The sequence below is a fragment of the Anser cygnoides genome, chromosome 4, assembly GCF_040182565.1.
Source record: "Anser cygnoides isolate HZ-2024a breed goose chromosome 4, Taihu_goose_T2T_genome, whole genome shotgun sequence".
Taxonomy (NCBI): domain Eukaryota; kingdom Metazoa; phylum Chordata; class Aves; order Anseriformes; family Anatidae; genus Anser; species Anser cygnoides.
Window position 1 is genome coordinate 65,511,470 of NC_089876.1, and position 14,209 is coordinate 65,525,678.

The following is a 14,209-nucleotide window of genomic DNA, read 5'->3' on the forward strand; positions in this document are numbered from 1 at the left end:
CTGGAGAGTTTTAGGAGGCTACAGGAGCCACAGGAGGGGAGGGAGATGCCCACAACAAAGAGGAAGAAACTATTTAGCTAAGAGGAGATGATTAGTTTTGCACTATATTTGCAGGAGGACTGACTTCTAAAGCATTTTCTCAGCCAAATATATCATTTCTCTTTAGCGGCTTATCCTTTCGCGGCTGTCTGCACTGCAGCAAAGCACATGGGAAAATGCTGCCGCTGAAAATGGGAGTCAGTAGAGGGGAAACTTTTCAAAAGGCAGCAGCTCCTTGGGGTCCTGGGACCCACCGAGTTTCAGGGAAGCTCATTCAGTCACTCGGAAGCTTTTGAAAAAATTATCGAAATTCTCTCCCCTCTCATTATGGCAGGCTCCCCAGCAGGTAGCTCAGACTTCTGTAATCCGTAAATCAAATATGACAGCTTCTCTCCTGTGTTGGGTTTCATTTTCACACTGACTTCGGGGTGGGTATTTCTTTTCCTCCTCGTTACCAGGGGACCGACGATAATCATTTTAAAAGGAACGGCAAATATTGTCCGTCGTTGTACGTTGGCGTGCCAGTTAACGCCGATCACTGCAGCTTTGGGTAATTTGGTTGATTAAAACGATAGTGCTTTGAGGGGAAAAGCCAGTAGTAGTAGGTACTAAATGCAGCGGTGTTATTTATTTTTGCTTTCTGTTTTCAAAAATGTTCTCCATAATGTCAACATTTGGCATTAAAAACCATCTTAAGATATCAGACTGAAGAGTGTAAGGAAAAAGAAGTAATTTCCAGCAGTGCATTTTCATTAACCTGGAACTAAAAATGTACACTGCAAAATAGTGGAGTGTTTCCTTGAACTTTTTTTTTTTTAACCTTTCTGTAAACATTTTCTCGAGTGGTTTAATCAGGCAAAAGCTTACTTTATCATTTGACTTTTTTTTGATTCTTACTCTGATTCCTGACGTTTGGGGAAATAGCTCATTTAAAGTGTTGTAAAGAAAGTGGTGTCAGTTATTTGTCAGGTTTTATGCCGTGATTCGGGAAAACTGCCCTTGATTTCCTTGTGCCATTAGAGACTTCATCAAAGGAATGAATGAGCATTTTTCGATAGAGCACCTGCGTGAAAAGAGCAAAGCCTTTCAGTCACTTTTCCCAGTAAGCATACTTGAAGAAGTAGGCAAAAATATTAATTGGATTGTTAATTATATTGATCCAGGGCTATTTTAAATGCCATAGCCAGGTTAGTTAACATTTGCTCGTGAACACGGATGTTTAAAAAGAGTTTACTTGCACTACTTTTATCCCACATAGTGCCCTCCAAACCACGTAGCTGGCAATAGGAGCCGAGATGTCATGGGAGCCTGGTGCTCTGGCCAGAGGTGTGGCAGGGGAAAACATGAAAGGGCAATTATTTCGTTTTCAAACCTTTGTTTAAATAAACTGTCCCTATGGGAAGCTCTGCAGGACACGGTGAGAATCAGCATTTAGGGTCTGGGAGGGCGAGCACTGCCGCCAGATATTTCTTTGCACCGTTAATCCCTTTGGGAATTCTCCTGTGCTTAAAAAACTAGGTGCTTGCTTGAGTACCTTCCCCTGTCAGAGCCACAGTCAAGGCATAATAATGATGTTGATAACAAATGCAGCAGGAAATAAGCCGAAGATCGGGAGTGTTTGGCACCCCGTGGCTACTCGTGTTACTGGCATTTGCACGTAATTTTTAAGACTTTCTCCTGCTCCCCACAACCCCCATCTCCATTAAAGCTTTGGGTTTGAATGTAGAGCCTTTCCTTTTTCATTCCAACATACGGGGTGATTTTTAAAAGGAGAAAAAAATGTTTAAATATATCTATCTAGCATCCACTTCTCCATCACGCTCGCTGATTAGGAACTGGAGAAACTCAAGAGGTGCTCACAAAGGGCTGATTAAAAAGTCAGGGAAAATGAACGATTCCTCAAACGGGGATTCTCGTCTGCTGCTGTTTGTGCTGCCGTGGTCTTCCTGCAGCTCCTGACCTCGCCCATAATAGCTTTGCACATTTTTTTTTTTTCTGAAGAACCTATTGAACTCACTTCTTATTCCGGGAAGCTCCTTTGAGAGGGTGGAGGCATTTTTTAAGAGTCGGTCCAGTTCCTCCATTTTTAATGCAAACAAATATTTTAGAGCTCTGCTTTGACAGCTGTAAATAAATACAACGCTGGTGTCATTGCATAGAAAGGATCTGGATGTTGCAGCAGTAGAATAAAATAAGTTTTTTTTTTCTTATTTTTTTTTCCCCTAGATGTTTACAACCACTACCCTCTGTAAGCAAAACCTTTTTGTTTTTTTCTATTTTAAAGAGTTTACTTCTTACATTGTGTGTGGACTGAGGTAAAATGTATGCTTGCTGTAATCTGTGGGAATTTTAATGTAACTTTTTCTGAGAGTCCTGGCTGTGGACCGTAAGAAAAGCAGAACAAAAGCAGCAAACACTTCAAACTCACGTACTTTCAACTTTCCTAAGGCTTTCCCTTTAGAATGAACACTTATCTGTATGGGCAGATGACTAGGCTGTGTTTTGCCATAGAAAAAGGTAACGAGGGCTGTTCTCATTCAGGCAAAAAGAGGTTAAAAAGTACCAGATTGTGGTGTAATTACCAAATTACGACATCTAATTTGTAGGTTTAACTTGCTAATTATGTGTGATACATGGGTGGCTAAGGGTGCATACCAAGCACTAGAAGCCTTCCTTTTGTCTTTGGAAATGTTTTGATTGGGGGGAGGAAGAGGGGAAAATCTGGCTTCGCCACATGCGACTGCGCCTCATTCTCTTGTGCCAGGCAGAATAAAAAGGAAATGCGCGGAGTAGTGAGCGATTTGTTCTTTTTAATAGAAACAGAGGGCGTGATAGGCTTGTGCACTTAGGGAGCCTTAGCTGCCTCTATCGTACATACATTCACTTTTTCAAAAAAATATTCTGGCAGTGAAGACGAGCACCCTGAAGTTTTCATTTACGAGGGCTGTCAGGAGTGCTGGCATTGATATTTAAGATGAGTTTGTGTGTACGTGCCAGCCGTGTCTGCTCACAGTCGCTCTGCATTTTCTTCTCCCCTTTATAAATAACTGTCAGTATTCGATAGTCAATATTAAGCAAGATTATTTACCTTGTCAAAAAGGGATGCTTTTAAATTAATCTGGAAGTAGGGAATATACTGTTCTCCCTCGCCCATGATAGGCAGTGTTAATATTCTCGCAGCTGAAGATCTGGGGACTGGAGCAAAATGCAAATGGCCACAGAAGAGATGGCTTGGGGAAACGGCTGCCTGTGGACTTGACAGTAAGAGAAGCAAGGAGGAACAAAATGACCTATATTTTGCTAAAGCAAAGCTGGTCATTAATGAAAGACAAGAGCAAACTAATTTGTACCTTTGTACGTGTGCGTTCATTGTGTCTCTGCTTGTAGCAAAACCAATAATCTACCTTGAAATCATTCGGGGGTATTAAATAGCTTTATAGAAAATCTGCTTCACTCATACAGCAGATGTATTTGAGCTGAATTTTCTAGGATTGCAGCACTGGACATGAAAAATTCAGCCAATATTGGCAAAAAATGAGGCACTTTTTTCTGCTCAGGCAAATGTAAACATTTTAGCTTTTAAAGGAGATGTTTCTCTGCAGCTCGTAGCTGTGTTTTAGTTTCAAACAAAACCGAAACAAAACAAAAAAACAAACCAACCAAAATCTGGCAACTATTTTCGTTTGTATTTCAATTTTAAGAACTTGCAGCCATTCGAGGGGGGTTGCAACATATGCTGATTAATCATTAGCAATAATACAATGCACTCAGACAAAACCCTCTTCAAATCAATAGCAATCCTGATGCAAGACGGATTTAAAGGGCTGTACATTTCACCAGAGAACTGTATTTTACCATCCAGATAAGGGAAAGTGCTACACTAAGCTCAGTTGCATTAATAAGAATAATTACATATTGAGTTAAATACATCCTACCCCACATAAGATATATTGCAGCAGCAACGCATTCATTAATACCTAGAAAAGTGTTGTTTGGAAGAATGAAAACTGAATGGAGGTTGCAGAGTCAGTATTTTGTTTGTTGGGCTGATGGCACTCTTATTTTTCCTCCTGTAAATACAAACAATTAGGGGAAGCTGGTTAGGACTGTATTTATTGTTCTTGCGAAGAAGAGCTACTGGCCTTGTTGTTGTACCTTGGAAATTAAAGCAGCTCATGGTTTAGAGTACACGTGGGAGGACTGATATAGCAATTAAGGGACATTTCAGTCATTCAGGGCAATCTTTATTTCAGGGAACTGTATCTGTTCTCACAAGCTTGATAAATAAATATGTATAGTTTTAGAGAATGCGTGGCAAATGTGCGTTCTGAAACAGAGGAAAAGCTTAAATTAAAATGTCATAACTAGACAAGCAAATACAGGGTTTCTAGCACTCTCTTGTAATTGTAGATGTGCGCTCGTAATGGCAGATGTACATTTTTTTCAGTTTTGCTTATTTTCTGCTTGTTCTGGTGCTTGGAGTTTGAAATACCTTGGCTCACTTATATCCTCATTTTCGTAAGACCCCTCTGGCTGGCGACGCCTTGAAGGAGGTTTTCTTTCACAACACAGGGTATAGAACAAATATTTAAGAAAAAGGAGAAGCACAGAGCCCAGGAAGGCCATGCTGCAAGCAAATAGTCTGCTGCAATATCAGGGAGCAAGTCAGGTATCCCGCACAATTCCTGCCTCCCATTTTAGTTACAAGATGCAGATTTCGGTTGTGTGAATTGCCCTGGCTGTGCTCTTTCATTCGTTCACTTATGTGCAATATTATCACAGTAGGGAAAGTGGGCTGTAAATGCTCCCAATATCCTTATAATAATTATAAATAAAATAACAATAATAAAAAATTGCAGGGACAGGTTCCACCGCCCTGGCCCGCTGGCTGCCTTTGGGTATTTCAGTTTGTGGCCCTTTGTAGGTCAGACATTAAGAAACAGAGGGTTGTCAGGATTATTTTTCTTCTTTCTCTGTGCACACATGCCCAGAGCCTCTCAGGCCACCCTGGCATATATACCATTTCACTGTGGGTTTCATACAGGGCTTGCACCTATGGAAAATGCTGCCCAGGGTTTTTGTTTTCCCTGGGATTTTTCCGATACCTGTCACATAGGACCAGAATGAGAGATACGTGATGGTGTCTGAGTTGCATTTGTGTGTACTCCCAGTTTTCCCTGGCTAATGCTGATTTACCAGTGCAAGCCGTGGTTGCACGAGGTGTGAACACCTTTCAGAGACACCCCTTGTGTCCTGCAAGGAGCAATGAGATCGATCTCCCAAACATCGTTACTTAAGTAAAGGGAAAAGCTGCACTTTCAACATATGTCATCGTTTATTTTTTCCCCAATTTTACCTTGAATGGCTCAGCGTGAGTGGGACATGTTTGATTCGATCCTATTTTTTTTTTCTATTTTTTAAATCTCAGATGTTGAGGCAATTTACATTAATTAAACTTCAGTTGGCTTTAAAATTGTCATGTATCAATTTTAGCAGCGTTTATAGAGAACAAGATAGATGATTTAAATTATACGCCATATGGGGCAATGCTAGGGACATTTGCTATCGTGTTAATTGCTTAAAGCTACATTTTCTATCCCCCTTCAGAGCGAAAGACGCTCTCATGCTTACTGAATTAGGCAAAAGGATTTCCTGCTCAAACAGAGTATGTACAGATTTCCACCTGCTCCTGCTGGCTTTTGCTCTGCTGCAAGGGTTGACATCGCAGGGGTGCTCTGCTGCCCCTGTCACCGGTGTCCCTGCTGCCTTGTGCAAGATGCAGAGGCAAAGGTGTATGAGGGATCCCCGGCCAAGACACCAGGATCTCCCCAAATCCTCTGGAGGACTAAGCCTGGGGGAAGCAGGGTGTGTTTTGTGCAAATAAGCAGCCGTCTTCATTGCCACGGTAGAGCAAGGCATGCTTTGTTGTGGCCCAAAATGAGTCTGGGTTTTCTAGAGCCCAGACCTGAGAGCTGTCACTTGGCATCAGGGTTGTGTCCTGAGTGTGTTGGCTCAACAGGGACCAGCCCCACGAGTGGTTCCCATCCTGCTGCTGCCACGAGTGCTTTGATTTTTGCAAACAGCAAGTTGCTAATTGGCAGTTCTGCACCGAGCATTGTGGCACACAAATGGGGAAAGGGATTGAGCAGAAACCAGCAGGCTCTTACAGGTGAATTCGTACAAAAAAGGGAGGTGGGTGCTCCAGCCGGTCTGGGCAGAGAGGGCTTTCCATGGTGAGCTGCAAGGCAACAGAGGGTCACCTAAAGTTTGTGAGCCGTGTTTTTCAGTGAGGCTGCTGATTTTGTGTGCAGTGGATTTGGGGGGAAATCAGATTTAAATGCATTACCAGCACAAGGAGCACGGACTGGTGAGTAGCATCGTCTAGAGAGATTTGGGAGTAGGGATGAAACATCTCACTTTTCCCTGTCTAAAAAGGTCCATCTACTTCTCAAGGTAAGAGGCAGAGAAGGGTCAGAGGCAGAGAGGGCAAATATTCAGCGTGGTCAGCAAAGCTTTCCTGCTTGGAGACCTCTACAAGCGAGCACTCAGAAATTGAAGAGGCTGAAACCAGAGGTCTCGGTCTCATTCTGAACCTATGCCAGGCAGAAGCTGTTGCAAAAAATCCCTTCAAATATCAGCACAAATCAATTTGCCTTGCCAGACTGGAAAGTGCTCGAAGATTTCCCCTCAGCTGGCTTCAGAAAAGTGGGGAAATAAAACCCAGAAAGATGTCAGCAAGGTGTTGCACAGCCACGTAGACCTGTTTGCAATAAATTTCTGCTCCTGTCTGGTGCTTCTCGCTTGGCAATATTGTGATGGGATTCTCCCATATTAATATTTTAAATGAATAAATAAATATCTGATGAGATACTGTGCATTTCTGCTATCTTTTCATAAATTCTGCAGAGGGTAAAAAGAGAATTAAAGATAAGATTAAAACTGCCTGGGTGATGTATTTCTGTGGCGTGTGGTAAACTCTCTAGGAGTTTATGCTGTGCTGTCTATGTTACAAGTTACATCTATTTTAAAAAGCACATGTATGTGTGTGTTTATGTCTGTGTAAATATAGACGTATCCATAAAGGCCACGCAGGCTCTCTGTCATCAGGGAGGGTCCTGATTTCTGCTGTATATCTGTTGTGATGCTAATAATGATAGGCTATAGCAGCACACTGTTTTTAAAGCATCCATGTGTCATACAAGCTATAGAAGCATGTTTTCTCTTCATTTTGCTCTGAATCTGCTTTAGGAAATAACCCAGATGTATGGGGGTTGGAAGTCTTCTTTTGTTATGTTTTGGGGGAAATTGAATGCTTTTTCTTTTTTTTCCCTCTGGCTCTGCATTGCAGAGCCCAGTTCTGGCAAGAGAGAATGCTGAGCCCTTGTTCACAGCTAGCGAGAAACACTGGGCAATGAGAGATTAGGGAGAGAAACTGCCTGATCTCCATTAATACAAGTGGAATCCCCAAGAGCCTGTCAGAAATGGTGCTGCACTCCAGTGCAAATATTAATATTACTCGCAGCATTACAACTACATTGTTCTGCTGTTAGTATGGATCATGCCTGCTGCACTGACTTTGTTCCTAGAATAAAGCCCCCAGCTTCTGCAGGACTGCACCGGGGTTCCCCCCACTGGCACAACTCCTCCTAAATCAGGGAAAAATCTCGCATCCTCCTTGCAGGTCCCCTTCCCTGCCCTCTGGGCACACTGGAAACAGAGGCTTTGGGCTTAAATTCTGTTCCATCCAGGCTGTGAATGTCTCTGGAGGACCAGGGCACTATGCCTGGTTCCTCTGAGGAGGCGAGGAGGATCCAGACTTTTGTGGGCAACCTCTGTGTGTCCAGGGTTTTCCCAAGTCAAGTCGGGTGTGAATGAATGAAACCTTGTTCCACGCGAAAATGAAACATAAAAAGTACGTGTTTTTCTGTTTTCTCTGCAGGAGAAATACATAGGTCGTTCCCAGTTTGTTCTGGTTTCAGTTATGATAGAGTTAATTTTCCTCCTAGTAGCTGGTAGGGTGCTATGTTTTGGATTAGGATGAGAGGAGTGTTGATAACATGCTGATGCTTTAATTGTTGCAGAGCAGTGCTTACACCAAGCCAAGGACTTTCCAGCTTCCCGTTCTGTCCTGCCAGCAGGCAGGCTGGGGGTGCAGCAGGAGCTGGGAGGGGACAGACCCAGGACAGCTGACCCGAACTGGCCCAAGGGGTATTCCATACCATCTGGCGTCATGCTAAACAATATATAGGGGTGGCTGGCCGGGGTGGGGGGCCGGCTGCTCGGGGATTGGCAGGGCATCAGTCAGCGGGTGGTGAGCAATTGCATTGTGCATCACTTGTTCCGTACACATTATTGTTATTGATACTATTATTATTATTAATAATTCCTGTGTTAATAAACTGTCTTTATGTCAACCCACAGGCTTAACTTTCCCGTTTCTCTCCCCCATCCCAGAGAGGGAGGGGGGAGGGTGAGCGAATGGCTGTGTGGTGCTTAGCTGCCGGCTGGATTAAACCACAACACACAGAATCACAGAATCAATCACAGAATCTACCACAGAATCACAGAATCTATCACAGAATCACAGAATCATAGAATCTATCATAGAATCATAGAATCATTCATAGAATCAGTCATAGAATCAATCATAGAATCTATCAAAGAATCAATCGTAGAATCATAGAATCAACCATAGAATCATAGAATCAATCATAGAATCATAGAATCTATCACAGAATCTGTCATAGATTCATAGAATCTATCACAGAATCTGTAATAAAATCATAGAACCAATCATAGCATCTATCATAGAATCATAGAAACAGTCATAGAATCTGTCATGGAATCTGTCATGGAATCTGTCATGGAATCATAGATTCTGTCATAAAATCTGTCACAGAATCATAGAATCTATCATAGAATCTGTCGTAGAATCATAGAATCTATCAGAATCTGTCACAGAATGATAGAATCTATCAATGAATCTATCACAGAATCTCTCCTAGTATCACAGAATCTATCATAGAATCTATTATAGAATTTGTCATAGAATCGGTCATGGAATCTTAGAATCTGTTGTAGAATCATAGACTCTGTCATAGACTCTGTCATAGAATTTCTCATAGAATCTTAGAATCTGTCATAGAATCGGTCTTAAAATCATAGAATCTATCACAGAATCTGTCACGGAATCATAAAATCTATCATGGAATCATAGAATCTATTATAGAATCTGTCATAGAATCGGTCATAGAATCTATCATAGAATCATAGAATCAGTCAAAGAATCAGTCATAGAATCTGTCATAGATTCATAGAATCTGTCATAGAAACTATCATGGAGTCATAGAATCTGTCATACGGTCATAGAATCTGTCATGGAATCTGCCGTGGAATCATAGATTCTGTCATAGAATCTATCATAGAATCATCGAATCTATCACAGAATCTGTCATAGAATCTCTCATAGAATCTCTCAAAGAATGTTAGAATCTGTCAGAGAACGTGTCATAGAATCATTTATAGAATCACAGTATCTGTCATAGAATAATAGAATCTGTCATAGAAGCTGTCATAGAATCTGTCATAGAATCATAGAATCTGTCATAGAATCTTAGAATCGATCATAGAATCTATCATAGAATCAATCATCGAATCACAGAATCTATCATAGAATCACAGAATCATATAATCTATCATAGAATCTACCACAGAATCTATCACAGAATCATGGAATCTATCATATAATCTATCACAGTGTCCTGGTTTCAGTTAGTATAATTTTCCTCCTGGTATCTGGTAGGGTGCTATGTTTTGGATTAGGATGAGAGGAGTGTTGATAACGTGCTGATGTTTTAATTGTTGCAGAGCAGTGCTTACACTAAGCCAAGGACTTTCCAGCTTCCCGTTCTGTCCTGCCAGCAGGCAGGCTGGGGGTGCAGCAGGAGCTGGGAGGGGACAGACCCAGGACAGCTGACCCAAACTGGCCAAAGGGGTATTCCATACCATCTGATGTCATGCTAAACAATATATAGGGGTGGCTGGCCGGGGTGGGGGGGCGGCTGCTCGGGGATAGGCTGGGCATCGGTCAGCGGGTGGTGAGCAATTGCATTGTGCATCACTTGTTTTCTTACACATTATTATTGTTATTATTATTATTATTATTATTATTATTATTGATACTATTATTATTGATACTATTATTATTAATAATAATTCCTGTGTTAATAAACTGTCTTTATGTCAACCCACAGGCTTAACTTTCCCGTTTCTCTCCCCCATCCCAGAGAGGGAGGGGGGAGGGTGGGCGAAGGGCTGTGTGGTGCTTAGCTGCCAGCCGGGTTAAACCACAACACAGTTGTAGTGCACCCCATGAGTTTGTGGAAGATTGTTGAGGATTGATAGCTGAAGACCACGTAACCCTCTTAAATTTGTATATTTAGAGGTATTTCTGTCATGTCAGCTGAGATTTCTTTTAGTAACTGTATTTACACATGTTATTTGTGACATGCATCTAGGATGGAGCTTTGTTCAATATTTCTGAATGGTGAACATTTTTCCTGATGGGTAACATACAGTCAGAAAACAAACTGCTATCAGGAACAGCAGCATTATTTTCACCTGGAAAGCTCTTATTAAGAATCAGCTGTGACATTTGATCATTTTTCAAAATGTTTCTCTCTGAAACTATTAACTTCTGCTGGGTATCGTAAGTCATTTCTCAGCACAAACCAAGAAGCTTCCTATCAGGTAGCTCTGTTTTACGGGCAGGTGGAAAATTCTCGCCATGTTTTGGCCAAGTTCTGCCCTTGACCTTCAGATTCATGCAACGGGAAGGCTCCTGGCTAAGCTGTGGAGTCACCCAGCCCCTGAAACCAGCAGCTCCCACACAGCAGTTGCAAAGCCACGGGAGGAGATAATTGCATTGTAGTTTCTGAAACATTTTTCTTCTGTCTGCTCCTGTATTTGTGCACCGTGTTCCTGGCTACCTGCATTCATCAACTTCACTGTTGTAATAGGCTATTGCCTGCACGCTAATAGCCCCCTGTTCTTTAATGTTCTCTTTCTATTTAATTAATCTATTTATGATAATAGTATGTCTCATTTTGTGCTTTCACTCTAGAGGGTGTGTTTGTATTATCCTTCTGTATAGTGTTGACTGGCCCTATTATCATTTATCATTAAAGGCAGCAGCAACACTCTGGCCTGGCCTGCCAATAATTTTTCAATTAATTGCTTAGTGGTTGCTTTTTCTTTGCTTTTGGTCTTTGCCAGTGACTATGAGGTCTTTAAGCTTTCTGATTTTTTTTTCTTTAACTTAGCATCTGTGCTTGCTGTACACCAGGGCATCTACAGCAACCTGCGGTGTTACGGGGGTAAGTGGACGGCTGTGAGCCAGCAGCGCTCTGGTCTGTGCCTGGGTTTGCTCCTTGTGGCAACTGGAGGCCACGAGGGTCAATGTGGTGTGGCGGGGCCAGGTCAAAGCAGCCTGAGCTGGCTCAGGCCTTGGGACAAGAGAAAGCATAAGTGCTGGCGGGATGGCATTAGCCTTTAATAGTGTAATGTCTGAGAAAGGGACTGCTGAATTCGACTGAATTTATAGGCTCCTGATGCCCAAATGGGTCCCCCTTGCGATGGGGAAGCTGTTTGCACCTAGGGTTCCTGTAAACGTTGGCACCACAGAGGTTGTTTCCATTGCCTGCACCCATCGTGGATTATTGCAGTGTTAAACAAGGGCATGACACCCTAACCACAGCACGTAGCTCCCAACTTCCATTTTGCAACCACGGCACACGTGCTGCAAGGATGACAGCTCTCATCTCACGCATCTGTGCCCACTCTGGTCAGGCTGCTTGTGTTTGCCTACATTTCAGCCCTCCGGAGCAGGTGGATTTAGAAAACAGAATAGCAACAGACCACTAAGTGTGCATATTGAGGGGGTGAAACACCCAGAGCTGATGTTTTCTAGGAACGTTCGGGTTTTCTTTGTTTACAAATACTTCTGTATAGGTTTGACCTCCTTACCTTGAATTATTTTTTTTTCCAGCCACATGGCTACTTGTTTCCTTCCAGATTCTCCCAAGTGTTTTATTTTTAAGCAGATGCTCTTCTGGATCGTATTCATGCCAAGTTTTGTCTTATGTTCTTTATCAGTACAACAACATGAAATATTTAATAAGAAGTTATCGCTGTGGCCAATATGAAAGATTAAATAGGTCTGTCGGCCTCAGTCCTTGAGGAGGAAACCTGGTATTCAGAAAGTCAGAATAAACAGCATCAAATACACAGATGCAAAAGCAGATCAAAACACAAGAAGATCTGCTTCGTGCTCAGCAGCTTCTCCATTCTTCATGCCAAATGCAGGGGAAAGGAAGGGAGCTACATTTGGATCTAAATTTGCTGTGTTTTAATTTAAATCAGCGTTCCCCTGCAAAAGAGGGAGCAGACAGCGAGTGCTTGGGTGTAGGAGCCCTGTTTGTAGGACCGGCTTGCCACCCAGTTGGCCTTTCTCTGCTTTTATCCTGCCTCCTGCATGCCCTTGGCCTTTCCTTCTGCCCGTGAAACCAGCCTGCTTTTACCCCACGCTCCCGTGGGTCATTGCACGCGTGATTTAAATCTTCTTGGTTTCCTGCAGCAAGGACTTGCTGAAGCCACCTCCTTGCTGAAAGCAGCGTGCGCAGCGGCTCCCGGCACGTCTGCTGGAAGCCCCTCGGGGCTGGTGGGCAGGAGATGGCTGGGGCAGCCTCGCACAGGCACAGCGATGGCTTGTCTAGACAGGAGACATGCTGAAATAACCTTCCCGGCAGCAGTGCTGGTGCCAGGTACCGGCGTGCCTGACCCCGCCAGATGCCAAAGCCCATTTTCCTGGGGGTCACGCTCTCTGGGGCACACGTCTGCCTTTCCCGGTGGCTCATTTCAGCCAGGAAGGGGCTTCTGTGCTGGCCGCCCCACTCAGGAGAGCTGTTTCTTCCCAATATAGCTGAAGACGATGCACTTGGCGTGTACTGGTAACAGCGGTCATTTCCAGCATGTGAAACAAGCAGATAAAGGATGGGACGGCTGTAAGAAGCTACCAAACAGTATCAGTGCTCTGTGGCTATAATAGTGTTTTAATTCCTGTAAAAATGTGTACGTGACAGGCAGAGGTGGTCTCAGAGGGGACTGATAATCCCTGCAGTGTGATAAGGCATGTGTATTTTTCTTCTCATTTTGCTATCCGTATGATTCATAGAAAGACCAAAAAAACATATTTCATTTCTCATACACGCACTTCAGCGTACAGTTTTTACTGTGAAGACACTTTGATCATCCACTTAGCTGCTACTTGCTTGCTAACATCTTCATAGTTTTCCTTTGTGTGCTAATAAAAGCTGAAATTTACTATTGACATCATTACATTAAAAAAAAAAAGCATTAAACAAGCAAGCAGTGCTATAAAGCTACAACGATTTAAAATTGCTGTCGTGCAAATTGATCTTGTATGTGCACGAAACTAATTTAACGTGCTTTTGTTTTATTTAGGTCAGTGTGTCATTGTGAAAGTGTGTCCATGTCAGATCGCTGAAGGATGCCCCAGTGTATGGAGTGCCCTGTATATGAGGTGTGTATAGGACATAGAGTGGATAGGGTATGTGGTGAGCCCAGCTGGTACGTGCCGGACATGCAGGGTTATCTCGTGTCTTCTGTTAGCCGGTATTTGGAAAGAAGTGGCCGTGCTTATGGGCACAGACAGCTGCTGTTGTGTGCTCTAGAGCAGGTGGAGCAGACTCCAAAGCTAAGTGAAAGTTGGGCTCTGCAAGCCATGAAGCATCTCTGAAATAAAAATGAGCTGCTACCAACAGTGCAGAGGAGACATGAGCAAAGCAAAGACATAACGAAGTATTCTGGAAGCATGGTGGCGTTGTCAAACACAAAACAGGCTTCTCGCAGCCTGCGACAGGCAGTCTCCTGCATTTAGCAGTGGCTGAGAGCAGATTTCTGAAACCGGAGGCAGCACGAAGACACAGCGGTGACGCTTGCCTCCCCTCTGTGGTTACGTAGGAAGGCACACAGGTCTCACCTGTTTCCAAGAGGAAGGTTTTTCCTTCGCAGCAATTCCAGGCTGGAGCAGGGGGTGTTGGTAGTTAGAAATAGGAGCAAGAGAGTATCCATACAGTTTATACCAGGTACC

General features: G+C 43.1%; 1 long non-coding RNA gene across 5 annotated transcripts in view; it reads left to right on the top strand.

Annotated features, from left to right (window-relative positions):
* Positions 1-14,209, top strand: part of LOC136790742 (uncharacterized) — a 65,621-nt gene that overhangs the window by 21,786 nt on the left and 29,626 nt on the right. For 2 of the 5 annotated variants that reach the window (XR_010831239.1, XR_010831240.1), the window contains exons 1-2: positions 10,957-11,414; positions 13,561-13,639. This is a non-coding gene — a long non-coding RNA (uncharacterized lncRNA). Of the gene's footprint in view, positions 1-8,334; positions 10,484-10,956; positions 11,415-13,560; positions 13,640-14,209 lie in introns of those variants that run through there. The other 3 variants (XR_010831242.1, XR_010831241.1, XR_010831243.1) reach the window with 3 other exon arrangements.